The sequence below is a fragment of the Apodemus sylvaticus genome, chromosome 11 (genome assembly GCF_947179515.1).
Source record: "Apodemus sylvaticus chromosome 11, mApoSyl1.1, whole genome shotgun sequence".
Classification (NCBI taxonomy): domain Eukaryota; kingdom Metazoa; phylum Chordata; class Mammalia; order Rodentia; family Muridae; genus Apodemus; species Apodemus sylvaticus.
The window spans coordinates 6,536,003-6,561,785 of record NC_067482.1 but is presented as its reverse complement, the minus strand read 5'-3'; the positions used below and the strand labels follow the sequence as shown (position 1 = coordinate 6,561,785).

Below are 25,783 nucleotides of genomic sequence, written 5' to 3'. Positions count from 1 at the left end.
AGCTGTGGGTGCACATTAGCTCAAATGTACACCCGTGAACCACACGAAATGTAGATGACGCATCTCCCAATCAAGTCCTTGCGTCACCTTATCAGGGCAGTAGGCTCTGTCAGCGTAATAAGCATCTGAAAGCCCTTAATATTAACAATGTAAGTTGACTAGAACATCATGGTAAAGGTCAAAACATGGGGCCTTTGCTGAACACATGAAGTTCTTTACACTTAAATAGCTAGGTGAAGAGTCACTGGACAGTGATATGAAACTCTACGCAACTTGGAAGAAATAAGTTTTGCTTTACTCTTGGGTTGTTGAAACGACCATAGCAACATGAATTTCATGAGAAATTAAAACAACGAAATGGTAAGCTTGGTACCAAACGAAGAATAGAGCCCAAATAAAGTGGCCTGGGCTCCTTGCACCCGTGATGAAGCGCACACTGCTGTATAATTATCAACTGACCTGTAAATTTACGACTGGGGTGTTCTCCACATATTCACCACCCCTCCTCCTCCTTTGACACATGTTTTTATATTCTGTGACCTACAGTGGGAAGACTCCCCAGCCAGCTGATAAGGGAAACTGACGTGTCGTGTTCCACCCCTCCCCTTGTTTAGAATCCTCCAGAAACCTCCCTAGCCCTCCAAGTCACCTCCTCCTCACATCCCTTGGCTTTGTCCGGTCCTCCAATGGCATCTCTTGTCCCCTTAGCTTTACTTCATACTGACTCTACATCTCTGGCATTGCATTGTAAGCACCGGCCTCATAATGTAATCACAGGGTAAACATGGTCCTAGTCTTTATGGAAGTTTCAATGATAAATTCTGTAAGACTTGGAAATGAGAGCCAGCAGTTAGCGCGGTGGGTAAAGCCCTTGCCGCCTAAACTTGACCCCCAGAACCCGTGTGAAAAGTCAGCAGAGTGGCAGAGCCTATACTAAAGGGTCTCCTTATAATAGTACAGTGTGCTGGAAGGTGAAGACACAGAATTTACTGGAAACTCATAGCCCAGCTAGCGTGGAGTATGTACAGTCCAACTCTACAAGGAGGTGGGGGAAGAGAACCTGGAAAAGGTGTCCTCTGACCTGCACACACACAGTGGCATGCATGTTCTTGTGTGTGTAGGCACTCACACACTACACACACATACACACACACATAGATACGCACACAGACAGGCACAGCACTTTAAAATAAGTGGTTTACAAACAAATTATATATATTTCTGCTATTTGAGGATATATTTCCCCAATTTAGCATTTTTGGAAGGTTTGTATCTTAAAAGCAATCTGCACTTTCAATACATCTTCCTGAGAAGTTGCAATCACATTGACCATATATAATGTCAGCTAGACAGATACCTGCATCCCTGGAGGCCATTGCGGATGGTCCGCCTTCCTCATAGTGACCTCCCTGTGGCCCTTATGACGCTGCAAAAGGAAGCCCCTCCTTAGCACTTAAGTGACCGTGTGGCTTTGTGGAAGCATGCTGTGGCAAAGCTACTTCTTCCTGGTAGAAAGAGGAGAATCTAAATTCTACCTCCAACCCTGGTGGGAACCCACAACATGACATTACGCACTGTTGTCCCCTGAGGGTTGACCAGCTGAGCCCCCAGTCACTAAGCAGGGAGTCCTCTCTCTCACTGAGCACTCATTGAGCTCCTCAGAAACGTGAGGGGTGACCTGAGCAGAGTCCTGATGCGTGTCCTGGAGGGGCATGTGTATCACTCCTTCCAAAACAACCAGGGCAAAGAGTGCTCACTGGTACTTTCCAAACACAGGCGCAACCCTGGGATCAACCATAAAACCCCCAAAACAAGGAGGAGGAGGGAGAAGGAGACAAGACAGGAAGTGGGAGAAACGGGGAGGCACCCGATATGCGTCAGGCTCTCGGGTACTGTAAGTAGTACATAAGAAGTCTGGCACCCAGGAGCAAACTAAAGGTAGAGTTAATAAATTCCAGGAGAAACGTTCAGTTCCGAGGGAATACAGAAAAACGGAAGGAATCCTGAACTGGAATTCTTAATCGAGATGCCGCTGTTGGAGCGTGGAGAACTGTCACGAGGAAATGAGGGAAGGAAACTCTAGAAAGGTGGTTCAGCGCACAGGTCCGAAGGTGAAGGGGGCGTATGGGCACACGGATTGACGTGATTTGTGTGAAGCGTCGCCCGTAGGCTCTTGCAATGTGAACTCTCAGTCTCCAGCTCTGAGTCCTGTGGGGGAGGCCGTGGATGAATTGCCTGTCAGGAAGGAGTGAGTCACTGGAACAGGTCTGAGAGGGAATAAAACTTTTTCCTGATTGATGCCCGGGAGAAGCCACCACAGCAAGTTCCCATAGCAACAGAATCATGCCAGGGCCATGCCTTCCCTGCTATGAAAGACTCCTTGGTTCTTGATCCAGAAGTAAGTCTGTCCTCGTTTGAGATTCTTCTGTCAGGAATCTGTCACAGCGGCAAGAAAGGAAAACTTTATGACAACAAATGAATAGCCAGCCCTGTCTGTGCCCATGTCCTCTGTTCTATCCCTTCAGGGCTATCCAATCTCATGGCCAGAAGATGGCGCGCTAAACACGGAAACGGGTTTTGTTTAGTTTGGATTTTTTTTTTTTTTTTTTTTTTACAAAAAAACCAAACTCTTGTTTCATGGAGACTTTTGGAAGCTGTAGTTTTGTTTCTTTACTTCATTCTTCCCCTTCCCAATTTAAACCCTTACACCGGAATTTAGTTCCCAGATGGTCAAAGCTCAGTTGTTGAGGGCAGGCAGAAGTAACCTGGAGCTTGGGGTTTTGCTGGTTTGTTGGTTTGTTTGTCTGTTTTCTACCTTTAAGGACTTCTTACAACATGCCCTACTTTACACTGATTTTTAGGTAAATCTCCTGTCATAGTGTTTCCATTGCTGCCGAGAGACATCATGACCAAGGCAAACATTTCATCGGGACTGGTTTACAGGTTCAAAGGTTTAATCCATTATCATGGTGGTAGGGAGCATGGCAGCATCCAGGCAGACGTGGTGCTCGCACAGTAGCTGAGAGTTCTGCATCTTGATTCAAAGGCAACCCAGAGAGACTGGCATCCTCAGGCAACAAGGAGAAAGCTCTCTTCCTCAATGCTGGAGCCTGAGCAGAGGAAGAGACCTCCAAAGCCCCGCCTCACAGTGACATACTTCTTACAAGGCCACGCCCCCTAACAGAACCACTCCCTGTGGGCCAAATTTATTCAAAGCACCTACTACCCACTTCACTCTTTCCCACACACAATAAAAGTCTCATTGGAAGAAGAGTAGCAAAGAACTTTTAAAAATCATTCTTGTGCATCTTTTGAGCTCTGTATGTGAACATGTCTGCTAAAGTCCCACGTATCTTCACGGATGGCAAATTCCACCCACCCTACTATACCCAGACTTTGCAGCTAGGTGCAAGCAAAAGTCTGTCTTAAGAGAAAAGAATGGCCGGACGGCAGTGGCTCACTCCTTTAACCCCAGCACTTGGGAGGCAGAGGCAGGCAGATTTCAGAGTTTTGGGTCAACCTGGTCTATAGATTGAGTTCCAGGAGAGACAGGGCTATACAGAGAAACCCTGCCTCAAATAAATAAATAAATAAATAAATAAATAAATAAATAAATAAATAAAATAAGAGAGAGAAAAGGAACTGTCATAGAGCTAATATATATATATATATATATATATATATATATATATATATATATACATACATACATACATATATATATAAAAGAATAGACATATATATACTTCTATTCTCCAGGTTGTATGCTTTCCCAATGTGAGCACCTGATTGACAAAATTCTTTCTTTTTACTTGTAACATCTCAGAGGGAGTAGTGACATTTCTACATTTCCATACATTAATTTATTAAGAATAATTATTGCCGGGCAGTGGTGGCTCACGTCTGTAATCCCAGCACTCTGGGAGGCAGAGGCAAGTGGATCTCTGAGTTCAAGGCCAGTCTGGTCTATAGAGTGAGTTCCAGGACAGCCAGGGCTACACAGAGAAATCCTGTCTCGGGAAAAAAACCAAATCCAAACAAACAAACAAAGAATAATTACTAAGAATAATTATTCACCATTACTTCATCTATTCACTGTATTTTGGTTTGGTTTGGTTTCCACTCTTGAGTGCAGGATGGTTATGGGATTGGTAGAACACAGACCCTCTGCTGTCACTCACTTTTTCTCCAGTACACAGCCTACAGGAGCAGAGGCGCAGAAGCACACAGTAGGACCTCTGCCTTTGCTTTGTTCTCACCCAGGGCAGGGGCACAGACCATGGTGACTCCGGTAGATTCTGCAAGAGATCACTGGGGAATTCTCTTGCCGGTTTTTGAAACATTAAACTTACTTTAGAACTGGTAAATAACAGCATGAGTAACTATGCACATTAACGGGTAATGAGTTGTTTCGACTACTGTGTAATGCTCAAGTCACATTGAACTCACTTGTGTCTTCAGGTGGTGGTCAGGGTTGATGACAGAACTCAAGTAGTCACCGGGTTCTGGATTTTATCTCCCTCACAGCAACAGCAACAGCAGCAACAACAGCAAAACCATCATTTTTTTTAATGATGATGAAAGCATTCAAAATCCTTTCTCCTGGCTTCTCAGAAAGTACATACTCTCCAAATGCTCTCGGCATCCACCGTGCGCTTCATACACCTCCTGCTCTTCCTACCACAGTGACTTCACTTCCGTGCTGGGATTCAGAGCCCCAAGTGCACGCCATGTGTAAGGAGATGTTTGTATGGATTTGCTTCCTCTGCTTCTTGAGCCAAATTCAGCATCTAGAAAAAGGTCAGGTCTTCACCTTGAGTCATCAGGTTCTCTCTCTCTCTCTCTCTCTCTCATCTCTATCATTTGTCATCATTCTATCATCTATCTATCCACCTATCCATCCATTTATCATTTATCCATCCATCCATCATCTATCATCTATATCTCTTCTATTCATCTATCACTTATCTATCATCTATCACACACACACACACACACACACATCTATATCTCCTCTATTCATCTATCACGCACACATACACACACACACACACACATCTATATCTCCTCTATTCATCTATCACACACACACACATACACACATCTATATTTCCTCTATTCATCTATCACACACACACACATCTATATCTCCTCTCTCTCTTTCAGACACACACACATTTTGTTCATTTGCCTCTGTTTTGTTTGTTTGGAGTGGGGCCTCGGCGTCTATCCCAGACTCACTTGGAGCTCACTCTGTGACGGGCAGCTGTCCTTAATCTTGACCCATCTGCCTCAGTTTCCAAATGCTGAGGCGACAGGAGTGTGGCACTAAGCTCGGTGTCCAGAGGGCTTCATGAAATTCCCCAAAGTCTTTATCCACCAAGTCTTCTCTAGGTTCTAAACCTTGACAAAAAAAAATATTACTCTCCATTGGGTGAATATTTCCACTGGTGAATTCAAGAGCTTCTGATGTGCACTTCCTGTCCCCTCCCACTCCTACGTGAGCTCACAACCTCGTAGAAACTTCTTTGCATTCCACTTGTACTCCATCAAGTACTGCACCCTATTGCAAGTCTTGCCCAGTTGACTATTAGATCCTACAAAGGCCTCACTAATCCCCTGGTGATTCCTGTTCTCCTCAGGTCCCCAATATAGCCCCCAGGTCCCTGCTCACACCGTACTACAGCTGCCAGTTAACACGCAGGGCATCCTTGTATGTCAGTGTTTACCCTGTAATGCCTCATCTCTCAAACCCACTGTTGGTGATGCGCTGCTCCCGCCGATGCGGTGCTCCCACTTAAATTCTCTCTCTTTGTACACTTGATTGGGTTCTTATTTTTAAGTGGTTTTAATTTCGCAGCTATTACTGGATTGATCCCACAATCCTTGGCCTAATCAATCAACAGAGACCTGATCTGTCAGCTGGACCAGAGCTGTCTGACTGGGGCTGCATGGCACGTGACCTGGGGAAGCTCACAATTCTGAAGTGGCCTCTGACATGAAGACACACAGAAAGTATTGAGTAACCATGGAAGAAGTTCGCAGGTGTGTGAACTCAGACTGGAATTTGGCCTGAGGCCTGGGAAAACTTTAAAAAAAAAAATCTATACGCTAGTCCCCAGAAGCAGTCACTAAAATAAGTCAGGCTCTCCACGCCAAAGTTCACCCGCAAGGAAGGCCAGAGCTGAGGAAGAGAACAGAGCATGACCTCACAGAACCACAAACAACTTAGGAATGAGGGATGCATCCTCCAGGTTCCTCAGAAGAAAACTCGTCTCCAAGCAGGTGCCGGGGCCTTCAACATACAAGCAAGTTCGCTATTAAAAAAAAAAAAAAAAGCCGGGCAGTGGTGGTGCACGCCTTTAATCCCAGCACTTGGGAGGCAGAGGCAGATGGATTTCTGACTTCGAGGCCAGCCTGGTCTACAGAGTGAGTTCCAGGACAGCCAGAGCTATACAGAGAAACCCTGTCTCGAAAAAACCAAATCTAAAAAAAAAAAAAAAAAAAAAAAAAAAAAAGCAAAATGTAAGAAATAAATAAAACTTTAGACATAATTCCAGGGACTAAATCAGGGCCTTCCATGTGATAATGGAGCACTCTACTGTGAGCTACACCCCAACCCCTGAATCAGGATGTGAAGACACAGCTTTCAAAAGGTGAAGACAGAAAGCTGGAGAGGCTCTGTTAAGAGTCATCTTGGGGATGGGGCAGGGGAGGGGTGGAGAAGTGGCTCAGCAGTTAAAAGAACTGACTGTTCTTCCAGAGGTCCTGAGTTCAACTCCCAGCAACCACTGTAATGGGATTTGATGCCCTCTTCTGGTGTGTCCGAAGACAGCTACAGTGTACTTACATATAATAAATAAATCTTTTTTTAAAAAAATGTAAAAAGAGCCATCTGGTTCTTCCAGCAGACCTAAGCAATGTTCCCAGCACCCACTGTGGGTCACTGACAGCAGCCTGTGGCTGCAGCTTTGGGGGCCCCAACTCTTTCTTCTTCTGCCCCCTCAAACCATCTTCACACAGACAACAGGCACACACACCTGAATAAAAACAAAATAATTATTTTTTAAAATGACCCTAGAATGAAGAAAAGTTTATAACTCCTATTTTTCTTGTGCTTGTTCATTGATATGACTATTTTGAAGGCCTAATTAAAAACAAACTGTGGCATTTCTGGGGGAGGGGAAACCCTAAGAATTGCATGGCTGAGGGAGAGGAGGGAAACTGCTTCCCATTTGGCCTTTCATATCTTTTTTTTAAAAAAAGATTTATTTATTTATTTATTTATTTATTTATTATATGTAAGTACACTGTAACTGTCTTCAGACACTCCAGAAGAAAGAGTCAGATCCTGTTATGGGTGGTTGTGAGCCACCATGTGGTTGCTGGGATTTGAACTCAGGACCTTCGGAAGAGCAGTCAGTGTTCTTAACCACTGAGCAATCTTTTGAATTCTTTAGTGTGCACATACAATCTAGCTGTTGGAAGGCTGCAGCAGGAGAATTGAGAGTTCGAAGCCAGCCTAGGGCATATAGTGAGACTGTCTCACAACAAAAACAAAGATCAGGAAGATAAACAAAAGGAGAGAGACACAGCTCCTGGGAGAGCACTCGGCTAGAAAGCAAAGAACTCCCACGGCTTTTGGTTCGATCACCAGCACGGAAAAAGAAAAGTCAAGCAGGCCTGGCACAGACCACGCAAACAGCAGTCTCAGTCAGACAGGGCGGCTTATCGACCGCCTCACCTAGGACTGCATCTAGCTCTGGAGCTGAACCGTAATGTTGGCCCAAGATCCTATACCATCTGTAATGGGATCTGATGCCCTCTTTAAGCCTGAGAAGTGTGCATGGCTATGCCAAACTATTCCACCAATCGGGATTTAGGGATGGGGCATGCCTTTGTTGTTCACTTATCCTGTTCCCATTGGCTGGGGTATGTAATTGTGGCAGGGGACTCGCTTGGGCTAGTATCCATGCTCCAACTTGTCTTCCAGGAGGAGACTTGTCTAACATTCATGTCTTAACTCGACAACCAGGATGTCAGTTACCTACATACAGGTCACTTTCTGCCAAGCAGGGTGTCAGTCCACAGGGAGGTCTTGGGGACTTAAACTTTATTTGACCCCTACTCAAAAACTGCCTCTGAGATGGACCCCAACCGAAGAGACACTTGTACCAATATAAGAAACTATTTGGAATAAGGCTTTTTTTTGTTGGGGTCCATCTCAGAGGCAGTTTTTCAAAGCAAACACCTTAAAAGATTATACAAAGGTGCAGGATGTTGTATGGTTGGTTCGGGTCCAAGCTTATTGTGATTAACTATACACAACAGTTCTACTGACTTCTATCATGATTGGTTTCCAAGGGCACAGAACACAACAGAGTATATAACCAACTTGGGCATGAGAAAGTTTCCTAGTAACAGCAGAAACAATGTATAAGAAACTTTCCTTATAATATTAGTAACAGCACAAAATGGTAGGTAACAGTTACCTAGGCTTTAACATTCCATCTAGGCCTCAACAGTAAATTAAGGAATTCAGGTTATTATAGACAAGTCATGGAATTTTACCCCCATCAAGTACTCAAAATACCACTGTCCTGCTGAACTTGAGCAACCCCACAGCACCCCTCACCTCACCCCCTACCTCCCCATCCCCCACCTCCCACTCCCTGGATTCCCTACCCCTTGCAAATACTACTTGCTGTTGACCAAGCTGGCCAATGAAGCCATGAGAATATCTCATAGGCAATTTAGACTTAACTCCTGTTCATATGACTACCAGTGACCTACTGAATCAAAACCCTTCCCTTGATCCGGAAGAGGTTAGACCTCGGATTTTAGACCGGACGCTGCAGGAGTTTGTCAGGGAGCAGCAGCAGGGTGAGGAGAATACAGACTAGCTCTTCAGTCCTCCATCTCTTCTGCTTCTAGGTGCTGTGTCGACAGGAAGGAAGGAGAGAAAAACCCAAGCATGCTGTGTGGGTGAGTGGCAACCCTCCCTGCAGCTGACTGAAGCCACAGAGGAGACCAGCCGTGACTCTGTGGTTCTCATTTGACTAGTGATTTGTCCTTATCCACCCTCCACCTGTGAACCGCTCTCCACACTACAACAGTCACAATGGCCAAACACAACTACTGACCCCTTATTCCAGCGACCATTTTGTGTAGACACAGAGTATCTGGTCACCTCTACTTTGAAGGAGGCCTGTCTCACGGCCGCCCTGTACCCCAACCCCCAACCTGCATCGCTCACGCCTCCTCCGCATTCTTCTGTGCCCACACCCCAGGAACACAGGGGGCAAAACCAGATGTGCTGCTTGGAAAATTCACAGCCAAGGAACACGGCGTCCACTGTTTACTTTCTGTTGGAGTGGCCGGATGAGCGTGTCTCGCCCACACACTTGATTTTAAGAGAAGACTCTCTCTGTACACCCGCCTCCAAGGACTTGACTTCCTCTTTCCCACCCTCCTCTGGTACAAGGGCACAGCCACTCCCCTAACTAAGGCCCGAGTCCCAAAGGAGGATGGAGGCGACACTGTGAAGTTAAGACTGTGAACGATGTGTGTCTTCTGCATCAGTTTGCATCTTAGCAGTGACACGGAAAAGAGAAAGTTTCGGTTTGACATTTTATATTACTTGTCCACCAAAGACTTCCTTCGTGTTGTCTACATATGACTCAAGAGCCCCCACACTTCAAAATATTGAGGGGACTGATATCCTCAAACCCAAGGATTTTAAACTACCCAGGGCTGGTTGGTTTGGGTTGGTTGGTTGATTTTTGTTTTTGAGAGAGAAATGAGATCAGGCTTTGCCGTACAGCCTAGGCTAACCACAAACTCCTACTGCTCCAGTCTCAGCCATCTGTCCAAGTACTTGGATTATAACTATATGCCACCACACCTAGATTTTGTTTAATTCTAAATATATTTTTCTTCTTAAAAAAAAAAAAAAAGTTCATAGCTTCATCCCAAATTCACTTTATTAGAATCGCCAAGATGAAGCCCAATCAATCACAAACAGCTTGGCTGGAAGTGAGACTCAGAGGTTCTCTGTCTACTTGCTCAAAGTAGGTCTGGTCCCCATAGACTCGTGTATTTGAATGCTTGGCCCACGGGAATGGCACTGTTGAAGGAAGTGTGTCACTGTGGGCTTGAGCTTTGAGGTCCTCATGTTCAAACTCCACCCAGTGTAGAATCACAGGCTCTTCCTGTCTGCCTTTGACTGATGCTCTCCTTCTGCTCCTGTTTCAGATCAAGATGTCCAATTCTTGACTCCACTAGCACCATGTCGGCCTGCATGCTCCCACGCTTCCCACCATGATGATAATGACTAAACCTCTAAAATACAAGCCGGCCCAAACTAAACATTTTCTTCCATAAGAGTCGCCTTGATGATAGAGTCTCTTCATAGCATTAAAAACCCTAAGCACCAGGCTGGCGGCAACAGCTCAGTTGGGGTAGGGCTTGCCACATATGCTTGAAGGGTTGGGTTCAATGCTTTGCACCCACACAAAATAATGTATAAATGTATAAATAACCCCAGCACTGAAAGGGAAGGAGAAGGCCATTCCCTGGGATTCACTGGCCAGCTAGCCAATTCAAATCTGAGAGCCCCAGGTCTCAGCGAGAGGGCCTGTGTCAGTAAGTGAAGTGAATGGCTTTGAAGAATGACTCCCAAAGTTAACCTCTGGCCTCCATGAACACACTAGCACACACACACTTGCACACGTACCCACGAACAGCACTCCCATACAAATTAAAAACAAAAACCAAAGGTTAAGGCTCACTCATTCTGAGAATTCACTCAGAATCTAGTAACTGAATGTAGGTTAATTAAAAAAAAAAAAAAAAAGTACCTCCCTGATACATTAGAGTTACCTAAAGTGAGGGCATTGTTATGAATTATTGTGCGATTGCTCATATTGTTGTTACCATTGAAGAAACCATTTACCCACAGGACACTCAGGGATAGAGAAACAAGCTCTTTGAAAGTAGGTTTCCTACCTCCTTGACTGGGAGGGCAGCATTTACATTTGATGTAGACTATGAAGACCTTGTGTAGACTGTTCCCAGACACAATGTAACTCCAGAGGGGTTGGGGGGAGAGAAACATCCTCGGTGTGGAATGGGGATTGGATTTAAAAACCCTCACAGATGACAGGTCCTGGATTCTTGGTTCCCGGCACAAAGCTTCCAGAGTTAGGGGCCGGTTCAGCAGCAAAGCACGAGGAGGAGGTTGGCGGGGAGGAAATCCACCAGCCAATGGGAAAGAGCAAGAGGAGGAGCCACTTGTCTATGACTAATCAGTTAGATCCCGGGCTTCAGCCAAAGCAGCTGCTACACAGCTACAAAAGCCAAGGAAGGAGGAGCCTCAATAATGATTGACATTTACTGCTTCTGTGGCTCCTGCTATGGCTCCAGTGTGGACCTGGTGCCTTTTTTTATGAGGCAGCAGCTGAGGAGACAAGAAGAACCACCAAGAGACTCCATCAAGAAACCCAAAGAAGGAGTCAAGTCCTGTTGAGAACAACAGGAGGAGAGGGGGGGACCGCCTCTGTGGTGCAGTTGAAGACTAAAAGACCACACTTTTGACAGCCTATTGTGAACGGCTGAGATTCACCAATGAGGCCTATCAGAGTCTGGTCTGAAGGGCAACCAATCAGCGAAGCAGCGGATACACCTGCCCAGTTGGAACTCGAGGATGAAGATATGACAGCTGTGTTCCAGCAGCAGACGGGGTATCTACTAAACAGGGAGCCTGCTGCTTCATTCCAGAATGTTCCTACAGACCAAGAATCCGCTCTCCACTAGAAAGGCGCAGTTTGGTATCAACGCAACGCTACACTGAAGTTTTCTCCATTCCTTTATTTCTCCTTCCCGGTTGCTTTCCTGGATATAAAGTAACTGGTGCTGTGCAAAGCATATTGAGACTTTTTCTTTTTCTTTTTTTAAATTAAATGACCAATGTTCTGTCTTGGTTGACATCAAGTGGTCTGGAGGACAGAACTGTTTCTGTGAAAATCTCCCCCTTTTCTATCAGTGGCGCAGGAGCTTGTTCTGCTTGGTTTTAATAAAGGAGCCCAGAAGCATAAGGCTCCTTGCGTACCTTATTCAACTAAAGAGTTTTAGTATTTTTCACTTATTGCAAAACCAAGAACAATTTTATAACTTTTTTGATTTTAAGTAGGGGTAAATTATTCTTGGGGGGGGGAATGACCCAAGATAATTTTCCTTTCAAATCAAGCATCTTGATTAAAAAAGCTTCTTGTTTATAATGAAAAAATTAATAATAACTGACACTTTCTACAAAACAAGTTCCAGGACATCCAGGGCTGTTTCCCAGAGAAACTGTGTCAGAGAGAGAGAGAGAGAGAGAGAGAGAGAGAGAGAGAGAGAGAGAGAGAGAGAGAGAGAGAGGAGAAGAAGAAGAAGAAGAAGAAGAAGAAGAAGAAGAAGAAGAAGAAGAAGAAGAAGAGGAAGAAGAAGAAGGAGGAGGAGGAGGAGGAGGAGGAGGAAGAAGAAAGAAAAAGAAAAGAAAGCCCTAACTAAATAATTGACATTTTATATTTTAACAGCAGTAAAAAAGGCTTCAAACCAAAGATCATAATATTTTAAAACATGAAGCAGTGATTTTTTTTCATGCCAAAACATTGCTGAGGATTTCATATCTCCTCAATTTCATCCCTATTCTTTAGTTCCAGACCTAAGGCAATCTCTTGAGGCTTATGGCCATAAATTGATAATCCGCTACTCGTAGCAGGGTGAATGTATATATAGTCTTTACTCGGCAAGTAACCTTATTTCTATAGGTATATCTTATAGCAACCAAAATCAAGTACAACGCCATTTTCTAATGTTTGAAGGCAGTATTAAACACATTAACAGAGACCAAGACCACCACCGTAATTTCAGGCAGTCAGGCACTGGACACACTTGGCTGTGTGTCCAGTGACTTGGTTAGGATTCCACAGGAGAAAATATGCAGCAGGAACGGCACATCAACCCTGCACTTCACCCTATCCTCTGCTTTGGCTGCCACAGAAGACCAGATAATCTCACTAGATTCCTTTCCAGATCCTGCCCTTCCTGTTAAAGCCCAGTACAGAAGGATCCGTCTTACCCCGCCGTCGAATTACTAAAATACCTTCCTTTTGCACAGCCTGGCTTCACCTGCCCCCGCCCCCAGGCTCATCAGCTTAATCTTTCTAAATTATAGCCTTGCTATTTTATTACGTGCCTCCCTTCAAAACCTTCTAACCCGGACCCCTTCAATTCTCTGGATGCTTGAGTAGGCAGCGGGCACTTCAGAGGTGTGAGTTTAAGGCTGGAAGGACTACTAAGTAGTGAAGCAGCTTGCTCTCAGGCAGTTATAGTCTAGGAGACGCATACGTTTCTCAAGCTACCATAAGGCAGTGTGCTAACTGGTCTAATTAAGGCCAAGATCGACAGTTTAGGGATTTGAAACAAAGGATGGAGCGGTTTGTTTTGTGTTGATGCCCATTGCTTAGAAAATGATCAGAACCAACTGCTTGTCAGTCGTGGTACTTTATAAACTGGCTTCAGCCACCTCCTCCTATCCCTTTCTACATTCCATACAAACCCTCAGTCCCTGCCAAATTAACCTGATTAGCCCTGAAAGCGCTTTGCGGTTTCCACCCCCTTATCTTTACTGATGCCAACTACTTTGAGTAAATCATTATCCCGCTCCTGCCCAAATGCCTGTTGGGTTACCTATTGCCTTTCCTTTAGAAACTCTGCAGGAACCAATCTGTTGGCCACCCCCACCCCAGCTGAGTCACTCTCCACTCACTTTCCAATCTCAGTCTACCAGAACCCCAGTTACTGAGACCTCCACTGCAGCCCCGCAGCCCCGCAGCCCCGCAGCCCCGCAGCCCCGCAGCCCCGCAGCCCCGCAGCCCCGCAGCCCCGCAGCCCCGCAGCCCCGCAGCCCCGCAGCCCCGCAGCCCCGCAGCCCCGCAGCCCCGCAGCCCCGCAGCCCCGCAGCCCCGCAGCCCCGCAGCCCCGCAGCCCCGCAGCCCCGCAGCCCCGCAGCCCCGCAGCCCCGCAGCCCCGCAGCCCCGCAGCCCCGCAGCCCCGCAGCCCCGCAGCCCCGCAGCCCCGCCTCATGCCCTGGCGTGGTCCTCGGTCCTCGCTGCCCACATCCACAGCGCTCCACCTCCTTCTCCTTCTCCACCTCAACCTTTCCTGAGCAGCTGGAAGAGCTCAGTGACCCTCCTCCACTCCCAGTCACTCCTCCCCCGTGACTCCCTCACGCGGCCTGTGGAATTTACCTTGTAGGACTCCAGGACCGGTCAGCAGGATGTGGCTATGACGACTTTAGAGAGTTAAGCAAAATACCACGACACTGGTGACCCTTGAAAGAGGTTTTGCTAAGCGAAATAAGCTCTACAAAAAAGGAAAAAGATTGGCTGTGACTCCATCTATACTTAGTCAGAGACGGAGAAAGTGCAACAGTGGTTACCTGAGGCCGGGGGAGGGGCGGGGGAATAGTTTAGCGGGGACAGTTTCACCACAGGAAGAAGACTGTTCTGGAACCAGCAAACAACAAGGATGACAAAACAGTAACCTGCGGAATGCTGCCGAACTGCAAACATAAACGTGGTTAATGTGGTAAGCGTTGTTATGAGTAGTTTATCACGAAAATAGATTCAAAACTACAGTACAGTTTAGTGCAAAGCTGGTGTGGGGACCGCCATCTTTTCTGAGATAGCTCACTAGCGGGCTCTGCCTCTCCCACCCTGTGCCTTCACAATACGCAGCATTTGCTCTGCCTGTACCTTCACTCTCCCTCGTTCTTGGCTACTTTGTGGCCTGGCTGTGGTAGTTTCTTTAAAATCAAGTATTTAAGCAGTGGGAGCCAAGAGTTGCTAAATAAATATATTTTACCAAAGTATTGTTTCCTTCTCATGGTCCTGCTGTTTGGTTTTCCCACCTCTGTGGACTTACTTCACACCCATAGACTCCTCCTCGTGTTCTGTCTAGAGAGCATGGAAACAAATCTTCCTGCTCTGGCAGTTCCACTGAGGCAGGGTCCATCCGACCCCGAGCTTGGAAGCAGGAGTCCGATACCATACAGCTCCCAAGGCTCTGGCCCCAGTGCTCCTCTTTCCCACTGAATAACAGTCCCTTTGTTACCTACCTCCCCAGAACGCACAGTGTGATATCCTTCTGTTCTTCGCAGTGACTTGGGCTGTGTTCGCCACACATGTTTTAGATGTAATCAGGAGTTACTGAGATATTTTAGGGATCACACTATCATTACCAATCAAGGGGGTAGTGTTGCGTCTTATAAAAAGAAAAGAAGCCAGGGATATGTTTGGTGGAGGCGCAGTATGGTGTGGGAGAAGAGGGTGAATCTGTGGCCAAACTGAGGCATCTCTTCCCCCTGGGGCAACAGCCATAGGATATAGTAGAGAATAGTGTACTCAGGGCACGGGGAGGGGAGTTGAGGGAGCAGGGACACAGAATGGCAGAGGAGGGGAAGGGGACAGAGGAGAGAGGAGGAAAGAGAGGAGAAAGAGGAGAGGAGAGAAGAGAGGGGAGGAAAGAAGAGAGAGAAGAGAGGAGAGGGGAGGAAAGAGAGGAAAGAAGAGAGAGGAGAGAGGAGAAGCCAGCCAGGAAGAGTAGAGAAAGGGGGAGGGGAATGGGGAGAGGGGGTTAGAGGGTGAGGAGCAGGAGCAAGAGAAGAGAGCAGGAGAGTGAGGAGGGGGACGAGCAGCCCCTTTTATAGTGAGTGGGCAGGCACACCTGGCGGTTGCCAGGTAACTGCGGGGCGGAGCCTAGACGGAATGCCTACAGGTGGTAGTTTTCAAATTAGCCACAACCTATTCAAATGCACATGTATCACTTTTTGTTCTGATTACCTGACTTCTAACAGATTATGTGTGTGCTGTTTTGGGATTCCACTGAATCCCATAGCAGAAAGACACAAAGACACAAAGATTTCATGTAATGCAAATTTGAGTACGTCTGCCCACAGTAATGAAAATTTCCACAATGATATCATCTGAGTACCATTCTTTAACCCCATGATTCACATACCTGCCCCTGAGGAAACTTCATAAATATCCTTAGCAAGGCAGTGCACCATGGGATCCCTAGACTCCAGGCCATACCATGATCACTGCTGTGGAAATGGAATGAACTCCTCTGGCCCAAATCTCTCTGGACTGGAATCCATTATGATAACACATTGGAATGCCACCGCCCAATTAAAGGAAATGGGGTTTCCTCAGAGAAACTTCTCAGAACTGGAGCAGGATGAATGTAATATGAAGCCAGTGCTTCCTGTAGTATCAAAACAGGTAGTCAAAGGGACTGGAGCACATCAGAGGACTGCACAAGTCAGTGCAGTCAGCTTAGTCCAAAGGTTAATTAGAGGGGTAACAGAAACAGCAGAACCCTGGGTTATCAGCAGGCATTTAAATAATTACCTGTGAGCTCATAGGGTTGTAAATGAATTGGTAGGGAGAGAAAGAAGGGAATTCCACTTGGTAAATTGGTCTTCCAGGAAGGTAATGGTGAATTCCCCACAAGCTGCCTCCTGCTTCAGTGGCTAGTTTCCAAAGAATGTAACCTGTAACTAGAAGCTTCAGGACTTCACTAAGAAGAAATCTGGGAAGAAACAGGGGAGATTCGCATCAACACAAGCATGTTGGATACCTGTATACCTGAGAGGCTGTGAGAGAAGGTGCTTCTTTCTAGAACTTTCTAATCACAAGAAAAAGAACAGGTATCCCCAGACCAGAGGAGTTGTCTACAAAAGACCTATCCAGCTCAGTGCCTCACAGACAAGCAAGAAAACAGGACAGACCAACAGTCATGACAGCTTACCATCATGTCATGGGTCTTTGGGACAGACAAAAGGGTATTGCTAGGAAAAACAACAATAATAACAACAACAACACCCAAGTGAAATCTAGAGTCTGACATTTAGTTAATAGTGAGATATTTATTTAATAGTGATGTTTCCAGAGCCAGCTAGCTCCCCAGGCTGTTTGTGCAAGTTATGTGTGTTTGCTTCTGCTTGCATACTTAAAGACCCTTTAATCCCAGCACTTGGCAGGCAGATCTCTGAGTTCAAGGCCAGCCTGGCCTACAAAGTGAGTTCTGGGCAGCCCTTGGTACACAGAGAAACCTTATCTCAAAATACAAAGCAAAACAATAAAAAAAGCTTGAACCCAGAGTTCAATGTTGCAAGGAATGTGTTCTATTCTAAACTGTGTCTTGGAAGCTCCTTAGTCTAGTCTGGATAGGTGCACACTGACTGGCCTTTGAAGATATTGTCTACAGAGAATCTTCATGGGGCAGTGTGGGAGACCCTTAGGGCACTGTGGGACCTCTCTGTGAAGCAGTGTGGGACCTCTCTGTGGGGCAATGTGGGACCTCTCTGTGGGACACTGTGGGACCTCTCCATGGAGCAGTGTTGGACCTCTCTGTGGGGCAGTGTGGGACCTCTCTGTGGGGCAGTGTGGGATTTCTCTGTTGGTCAGTATGAGAATACTGTGCACCTGTCACAATCTTTCTGTGAGTAAAGTAATTCAAACAAACAAAAAAAAGTTGTTTAAGAAAGTGTTTCCTACCATGTGCACTTAGCATTAGAAGTAAGATGTGGCTCCACTCCTAGAGGGGGTGTTCTCTACCCTGGGATTTATAGACAGAAAACAGATTCATGCCCACACGAATACAGGGCTCCACCTTCTTCAGGGTTGGGGTACACCTTGGTGGTAGAGCTTATGACCACCATGCATAGGGCATTGGGTTCTTTCCAGAACAACAATGCTGTCTTCCCACAATGGAGCTTGAGGCCTTTACTCGGTGGTGCTCTGTGGTAAGCAGAGATGGGAAGGACTTGAACTTCACTCCAGAGGATGACCATCAGAAAGTTATGCCCAAGCCAGAAGTGCCAGAGACGTTTGTTTGTTTTGGTTTTGGTTTGCTTGTTTGTTTTAATCCTAATGTTTACTACAAAATAACACTATCAAACGTGACAGATTAAAGAAAGGAAGAAAGGCCTAGCTAGCTGAGTGATGCTTGAACAATAGTCCAGCAATTAGCCTAAAATGGACAACTCAAACATCAGACGAAGATGCGGCCAAGTTAACAACCCATTCTTACCAACACTAGACAGGCCATATGTAGTGGCACTTGGGAGGCAGAGGCAGGCAGGTCTCTGTGAGTTCAAGGCCAGGCTGGTCTACAGAAACAGACTCTGTCTCAAAAAAGACTACATATTGAACAATTTCAAGAAAACAATGAAATGGAGGGACTCTTTATGCTAGGAGATTTCCAAACCCCACATGCTCTCTTGCTTTTATAGTAAAGCAATCATCAAGAAAAGTAATGGGAAACAATCAAGGTTTTGTATTCCATTACGGAATGTCAGTGTTTTCCCTGCAACACAGTGCAAGATACTTGAAAGCATTTTTATTAGATGTGTTAGAGATCAGAAGATTTCTGATAAGACCTCATGCAGTTATCTTCTCAGGGGAAAGGGGACCCAAGAGAGTCTTGAGAGGAAGGGCGCAGTGACTCAAAAGTAAACCAGGAAGTAAGAGAGGGAGCAGGAACAGTTCATTCCTTCACGTGCCCTGAGAAGGAAGATCTATCTTTCTTTCTTTGCTTCTTTGTTTCTTTCTTTGTTTGTTTCTTTGTTTGTTTTGACAATTGGAAAAACCAATGCAGAAAATCTGAAGACTGCCTGGATCAAAAAGCACCTACCAAGCATCACACTGATACAAAGAAAAATACCAGTGTGCAATAGGAAGCCACTTGAAATCTCTGCAGGCAAAGCCTTATATAATAACCCTTTCGGCAGGGCAGTCAACATGCTCATGGGAAACCGAGCTTTCCTTGGACAGCTCTTGGTTCCCAATGTTTGATTTTGCTTGACATACGCCAAGGAAGTGGAGCCAAGAAAGCAGATTTTTAGTTTACTTTTCCAGACAGAGTCAGATGTGCACACAAGAGCAATCGTCTCTCCGCGGCTAATGTTCTGCAGTCCCGGGGCCCAAGCACCTCTACCCTGGCTCATCCTAACCCTAACTTTAGACACCCCTAGATCGGACCTTACATCCTGTCTTCTTAAGAAAAAAATCAGCCTTATTTAAATCAAGGTTCTCTTAGCTACAGATGGATAAAAAAAGAAAAAGAAAAGTGCTTTCCTCATTTCTTAGGGTTATCTTTCTACCATTTGATTCAAAAGTGAAAATGATGTGTATTTCAAATTGTATATCATTATCAAGATGCCACTTACATAAGAATATCAGAAATACTTAGCAAGCAATGGCTTGATACACGTGATGTAAGTGCTGGGGATCAAAGCTGGAGCCTGGTGCATTCTGGGTAAGCACTGTGCCACTAACCGACATCCCCAGGATCAATAAAAGGATCTTTGGATCATACTATATGTCCACTGGTTAAACAGATGATACTAAAAATGAGATTTTTTTTATTTTATTTTTGGATTTTGGTTTTTTCGATACAGGGTTTCTCTATATAGCCCTGGCTGTCCTGGAACTCACTCTGTAGACCAGGCTGGCCTCGAACTCAGAAATATGCCTGCCTCTGCCTCCCAAGTGCTGGGATTACAGGTGTGTGCCACCACCACCCAACCTAAAAGTGAGATTTTTAAGAAACAGAGGTGTGGGGCTGGAGAGATAGCTCAGTGGCTAAGAGCACTGGCTGCTCTTCCAGAGGTCCTGAGTTCAATTCCCAGCAACCACATGGTGGCTCATAACCATCTGTAATGGAATCCAATGCCCTCTTCTGGTGTGACTGAAGACAACTACAGTATGCTCATATACACTGAATAAATATATATTAAAAGAAAAAAAGAAAAGAAACAGTGGTGGCCCTTTCTCTTCTCCTTTTCTAGAATAGCTCTGTCATGAAGCCTTGGGCAGAGACTAGAAGGCAGAATTTCCAGCTGATAAAGAAGTACTAGATACTCTAGATGGAGGCAAGATGGGCATTCCCTTCTATCTTAAGTGTTTTACTGCTGTGACCAAGGCAACACTTATAAGGACAACATTTAATTAGGGCTAGCTCATAGGTTCAGAGGTTCAGTCCATTATCATCAAAACAGGAGTATGGCAGCATCCAGGCAGGCATGGTGTAGGAGGAGCTGAGAATTCTACATCTTCATCTGAAGGCTGCTAGGAAAGGATTGACTTCCAGGTGGCTAGGAGAAGGGTCTTAAAACCTATGCCCACAGTGACAACTTCCTCCAATAAGGCCACATCCCTTTCAACAAGGCCACACCCCTTTTGACAAGGACACACCTCCTTCAATAAGGCCATGCCCCCTTCAACAAGGCCATACCTCCTAATAGTGCCACACTCTGGGCCAAGCATATTCAAACCACCACAGCTCCTGAGGAGGGTAAAGCACAGCATGATGATAGCACAAGTCAGAAAGCTGGAGAAGGGGACAGGAATGGTCTAGCTCAGGATCCTGCAAGCTAGAACATATGCAAGTGAGCATACACACACATCACTGAAAGTAAAATAACCTTTTGATACAAATCATTGGTGATATGACAAAGAGGCTAATAGGATTCAAGTCTCAAATTGTTCCCACCCCCACACACCCCCCCCTAAAAACATTATAGTTCCTAGCTCTTGCCAATTTTCTTGTGAGGTTGTACTGGAATTCTGCTTTTCTAAGTCACTCGTTCATCTGGCAAATCAGTTTTCTGTAGACTGTGTAAGGTCACCATGCTTTGACATATTACTTTTCCTGCTGTTGGGTTGTCTTTCTACCATCTGCTTCAAAAGTTAGAACATTTATTTCAACTCCATACATTATTATCAATAGATATTTATATGTAAACATGAAGACTATTTAGCCATTACTATCGTTATTGAGGCAGAATTTATCCGTGCTTTTACTGTGAAGTTTATGCTTTATGGCTGTCTTCCAAAGATGTATTCTTAGAGTACCAAGTCGCAACCTACATGTGAATAACACAACTCCTGCACTGAGGCTGGAAATAAAGGCTGAAATAAAGAAAGAAGAGACAGAGGGGTGAGAGCTGGCCATGGCCATGTGGAAAAAGGAGAAAGAATGGAGAGGGGGGACAGCAGTGCAAGGGACAAGGGAGAGTGTGGGCAAGAGAGAGGGCGAGAGCTAGGAGGGGCCAAGAAGCCCCTTTTATAGTAGGCCGGGCTACCTGGCTGTTGCCAGGTAATTGTGGGGCTCAGAAAACCTGGCTGTAGCCAGGTGACTGTAGGGGTGGAGTCCAGCCAGAGCACTAGGGGTGTGGCCCTACATGACTGATGGCCACAGGGTTATGTCCAACACTAATGCAAAGGGAGAATGGAGAATTCTTTCTTACAAGGGAGAAGGGGCTAAAGAAAAAACTACAGGCAATTTGGAATTTTTTTTTGGAAAACAGGAGGAATAGCTTTCCCCAGGGATCAGCACCCTAAGTGGTTTTTTTTCAATACCAAGTGGTCAGCCCTGAAATCATATACATACAAGCAAGACTTAGCCGGTTTTATTTACATATTTATGCATCTATATATAAACGGTAACAATATAGAAAAAGATACATATGAGGAATAGGAGGATGGGAAGAGTTGGAAGGTGAAGAGGCCTGGGAGGAAATGATGTAATTGTTTTTAAAATATATAGGATTGGAGAGATGGCTCAGCAGTTAAGAGCTGACTGTTCTTCCAGAGGTCCTGAGTTCAATCCCCAGCAACCACCTGGTGCCTCACAACCATCTGTAATGGAATCTGATGCCCTCTTCTGGTGTGTCTGACACGCACATATGTGTGTCTGCAGGTGTGCACAAGTGCCCGTGGAGATTAGAAAAGGACATCAACCCCTTGGAGCTAGAGTCACAAGCATCTGTGAGCTGCCTGACACAGGTACTAGGATTCAACTGGGATCTGAGCTCTGTCCCTCTGATAGAGCAGCAAACTCGTAACCACTGAGCCCTCTCTCCAGCACCTTCCTGGTTTTGTCTTACTAATTTACCTTTACTCCTCCCTCACTCAGAAAGAGAACATTATGGAATGCCTTCTAGAGAGCATCCAGGCCAGTGAGATGATTCAGCGGGTAAAAGTGCTTGTTCCCAAGCCCGAAAACCTGAGTTCAATCCCAGAATGCACTTGGTAGAAGGAGAGACCAAACCCTTACAGGTTGTCCTCTGACCTCCACACACACAGGCCATGGCTGTGGCAAGTACTGGGATCAAGGGACCTGTCCACTCTGGCCAGCTTGGAACTGGACCGCAGGAGCAGGGAAGCCACAGGAAATAGTTGTGGAGTAAAATAATGTGGCAAGGTTAATTCTGTGCCTGGGAAGTAGGAAGGCAGAAAACTCCCTTCTTTGGCTTCAGGAGATCATCTGGGAAGAGAAGCACAAACGCCAGTGGTAGGAGATGTCCCTTGTCCCTCGGGATCGCCCCTCTGTCCCCCTCCCTTCCTGGAATGTCTTCCTTTCAAGTAAGTGCCATGGTATGGCTAATGGTTAACTTAGCCACAGGCTGTGAACCAGCCCTAGAGAGAGGGGCCCAGCGAGCCACACACCCATAGTCTTCACGGGTGGTTGAAATGGGTGGGTGTGGAAGGGAGCCACACCCCACCGGCAGCCAGCTTGCTGGGGATGGACTGAAGTCATGCGTGACTGGTTCTCAGCAGCAGGGGGAGGCAGCCACACCTGCACTCATCACTTTGCTTCTCACAGAACAAACCCTCAGGCAAAGCCCACTGAGGGGTAGACTTTACCATCTTAGGGACACCAGATGTAGGGTGCTCAAAGACTTTCCTGTGTCCCAAAGACTCTGCAAGGAGGGCCTAGGAAAGCCCTAGGGTGGGAGCCTGGTCTGTGAGCACTGAAGAGACAGGGTTACACTGCACTAGGAGCACAAAGGCTGCAGTTACAGGGACACTGAAGTCAGGCAGCACATGCACAGCAGTGAGTTTCAAGAGGAGGACATCCGTATGTGGCTAAGGCTGATGCAGCTCTGCCTTCCTCAGAAGAAAGCAACTTGAGTCTCTGCTCCAGAACAGACTCGAGAGCTTCCAGGGACCCATCTTCCCAAGGCCTGGGTGTTTTACCCTGTGCTCTGCCAGTAACGTCCTTTCCTCTGCAAATGTAAAACTGAGTCAGTTTCTGTGCTTTTAACCAACTAAGCCCAGCTGACACAAAATATATAATCCCAATTTTACCAATGTACATGAGAACGCTGGCATATGTATACACATATACTCACAGGAGGGGAGGGCAGAAAAACAGTAAACATACTGCAAAACATTGTTACTTGTCTTATGTGGTGAGCGTTTTCTCTCCTGTGGATGCTGTAGGCCCTGGATGGGGCCTAACGGGGTGGTTTCCATACCGCTCTAATAGCTCTAATGCCCATGTTCACTGGCATACCTTGTGACACAAAACACAGGATCTTGGCAGACTAGTAGAACCTCAGAATGAGCCCGGAACAGGGCAGTGGCTGCCTCCAGCATCTTTACGGACGTCCCTTAGGGTGCTGGCAGCCTGGCACCGCCCCACAGTGCCAGTGGAATGGTTGGCTACTCCAGAGCTGTGGCAATTCCCCAGTGGTCCAAAGGCTATACTAAAACACCCGCTACTGAGCAACGAAATAGAGTCGGCACTTCAAGGCTGGTCTCCGGAGTCTGCTTCCTGGCTGGGTTCATGACTCTGCCTCCCTTCCCCCCCCTCCTGGATCCTGACTCCCCGACCCTTCTTTCCAGTGCTGAGGATGGAACACAGGGTCTCACCCTGGTAGACAGTGCTGGACCCCCAAGCCACACCCTAGCCTGCATTTCTGAGTTTTCTATTCTTTATAGGGGCTTATATTGTATTTTTATTTCGAATATAGAAAATAATACTTGAGGGAAATTTACCTTAAAATAGTATGCCACAGGACCTTTTTTGTCTTTTGAGTTTAGTAAGGGATAGAGATCCTGAGGATGGCAGAATCTCTAACTCTGCCGCACATAGGCTGTGGGGCCATCTGTAAGTCCCTCGGCCTCCCGAACCTTGTTTCTTCATCTATGAAATAAAAAGGGAGATTCCCCCATAATATCACTGACCTGCAGCCACACCCTAACTCAACTTCCACCTTAACATTACTGAGATACACGTATGATGGGGTGTGCCCCAGCTACCCCAGCAGAGCTAACTTCAGAAATGCCCAAGCAAACATGACGCCGGCCGCTTGTTTTGCTTCGAGCAATACTTAACATCTCTTGTATGGTTTCTGTCTTGCTTTCAAACCATCTCTGTCAAAAGGAACGCATTACAATCCGGTGCTGCCTGTCACCAAGGCTAAGGCACAGCTAACACTGTGATCCTCACCAGGAGCCCAGGCAGTGGGGGGTATGGTTCCCTAGCAGAAGAGAACAGGATGGAGAAAGACTCTATTTTATTTAACAGTGACCTGTGGCAAAAAAAAAAAAAAAAAAAAAACCAAAAAAACCCCCTAAACCAGTAACAATAACAACAGCCGCAGGAAAAACCTTTATCCAGGAGTAGGAAGTGTAATAGAGAGTGGGCCTCAATGATACAGAGCACTCCCCAGCATGCATGGGGCTCTGGGTTCACTCCCCAGCACATCAGAGAGAAACCTGGAGGCACCCAGGGAAAGGATACCTGCTACTCAGCGCCAGCCAGGAATCCCAGGAGGCCCTAGGAAATCGACACAGCATCTCCCTGCCTGCTGTGTTTGGGTGGAGCTGAAGGTTGGGGAGGTCTGTGCACACAGAAAGAGGAAGCAGGACTATTAATGACTAGACAAGCAACTATTACATCTGTTTAAAGCTAACCATGATCTCATCAAGCTAACTGCCAGATACATTTCTCTCTCTTTTCTATTCTTGTACCAACTCCTCGCTACTTCCTCTGAGAACTGTGGACTCTCTGTAACCCATGAAGGTTCCCCTGTGTTCTTAAATACAAACTCACCACGTATCAGAGGGATGTGCTATGTGAAACATCGCTCACATCTGAAAAGATACCTTACTGTCATCTAAAGAAAACATAAACTCCCAAGCCTTCTGCTCCCCTTGTGAAAATCCGCCACCATTCAATGTAGATGAACTGAGTGACTCAATTCTAACAAAACAATTTCTTAAACACTGAAAAGAAAGAGAGGAACCAAAATTAAAAATTGAACATGCAAAAAAGATACAATTTAGCTCGCTGCAACCTTGGCAGGAGCGACCAGGGGAGTGAGGGGCGGGGAGTGCGTAGGAGTCAAACTCTGGCCAAAGAAAACAACAGCACTGCTTCAGGATGAGATCTGAAGAGACCCAGTGAGTCACCAACAAAGGGGAAACCAGAGCAGAAAACAAGAGGCAGCTATGACACACACACACACACACACACAACACCCTCTCAGACAGTTTAAGAAGAACAATGAGAAGTCGAGGCACCCCTTCCACAGAACTGCAGGAAGACTTCAGCAGACATGTCATAGAAGATGAGACTGGGAGTCAGAGGGAGAAACAAGTCCCCTTGCCCAGTTGCTGAAAGAGAGAAGCTGGGGGTGTGGGAGGGTGAAGGACTTCTCATAAAGTTATCAGCTCCAGAGAATGCCTCAGAAGGGCTTGTCCAGGAGAGAGTAAATCATTATTCTGAATCCAGTAATGTGCAGCGCCTTTCCCGTGTTTAGGATTTTAATCCCTGAACAGGAAAAAAGTGTTCTAACATGAAGTGGACAAGCCGGAGACTACACAGAATAAATATTCCTCGTATTTTAAACAAAGCAGCTAATGGAGGAGGCTTTAGT

General features: G+C 46.1%; 1 long non-coding RNA gene across 2 annotated transcripts; it reads right to left on the bottom strand.

The window, feature by feature from the left end:
• Positions 1-265: 265 nt before the first annotated feature.
• Positions 266-15,358, bottom strand: LOC127696515 (uncharacterized). Of its 2 annotated transcripts, XR_007980233.1 has the most exons (5): positions 15,164-15,358; positions 14,295-14,409; positions 5,242-5,403; positions 4,450-4,790; positions 267-2,436 (listed from the first exon to the last, which is right to left on the bottom strand). It is a non-coding gene; the product is annotated as an uncharacterized LOC127696515 (long non-coding RNA). The 2 variants fall into 2 exon arrangements; XR_007980232.1 differs by lacking the exon at positions 15,164-15,358 and having other exon boundaries at positions 266-2,436; positions 14,295-14,490.
• Positions 15,359-25,783: the final 10,425 nt, after the last annotated feature.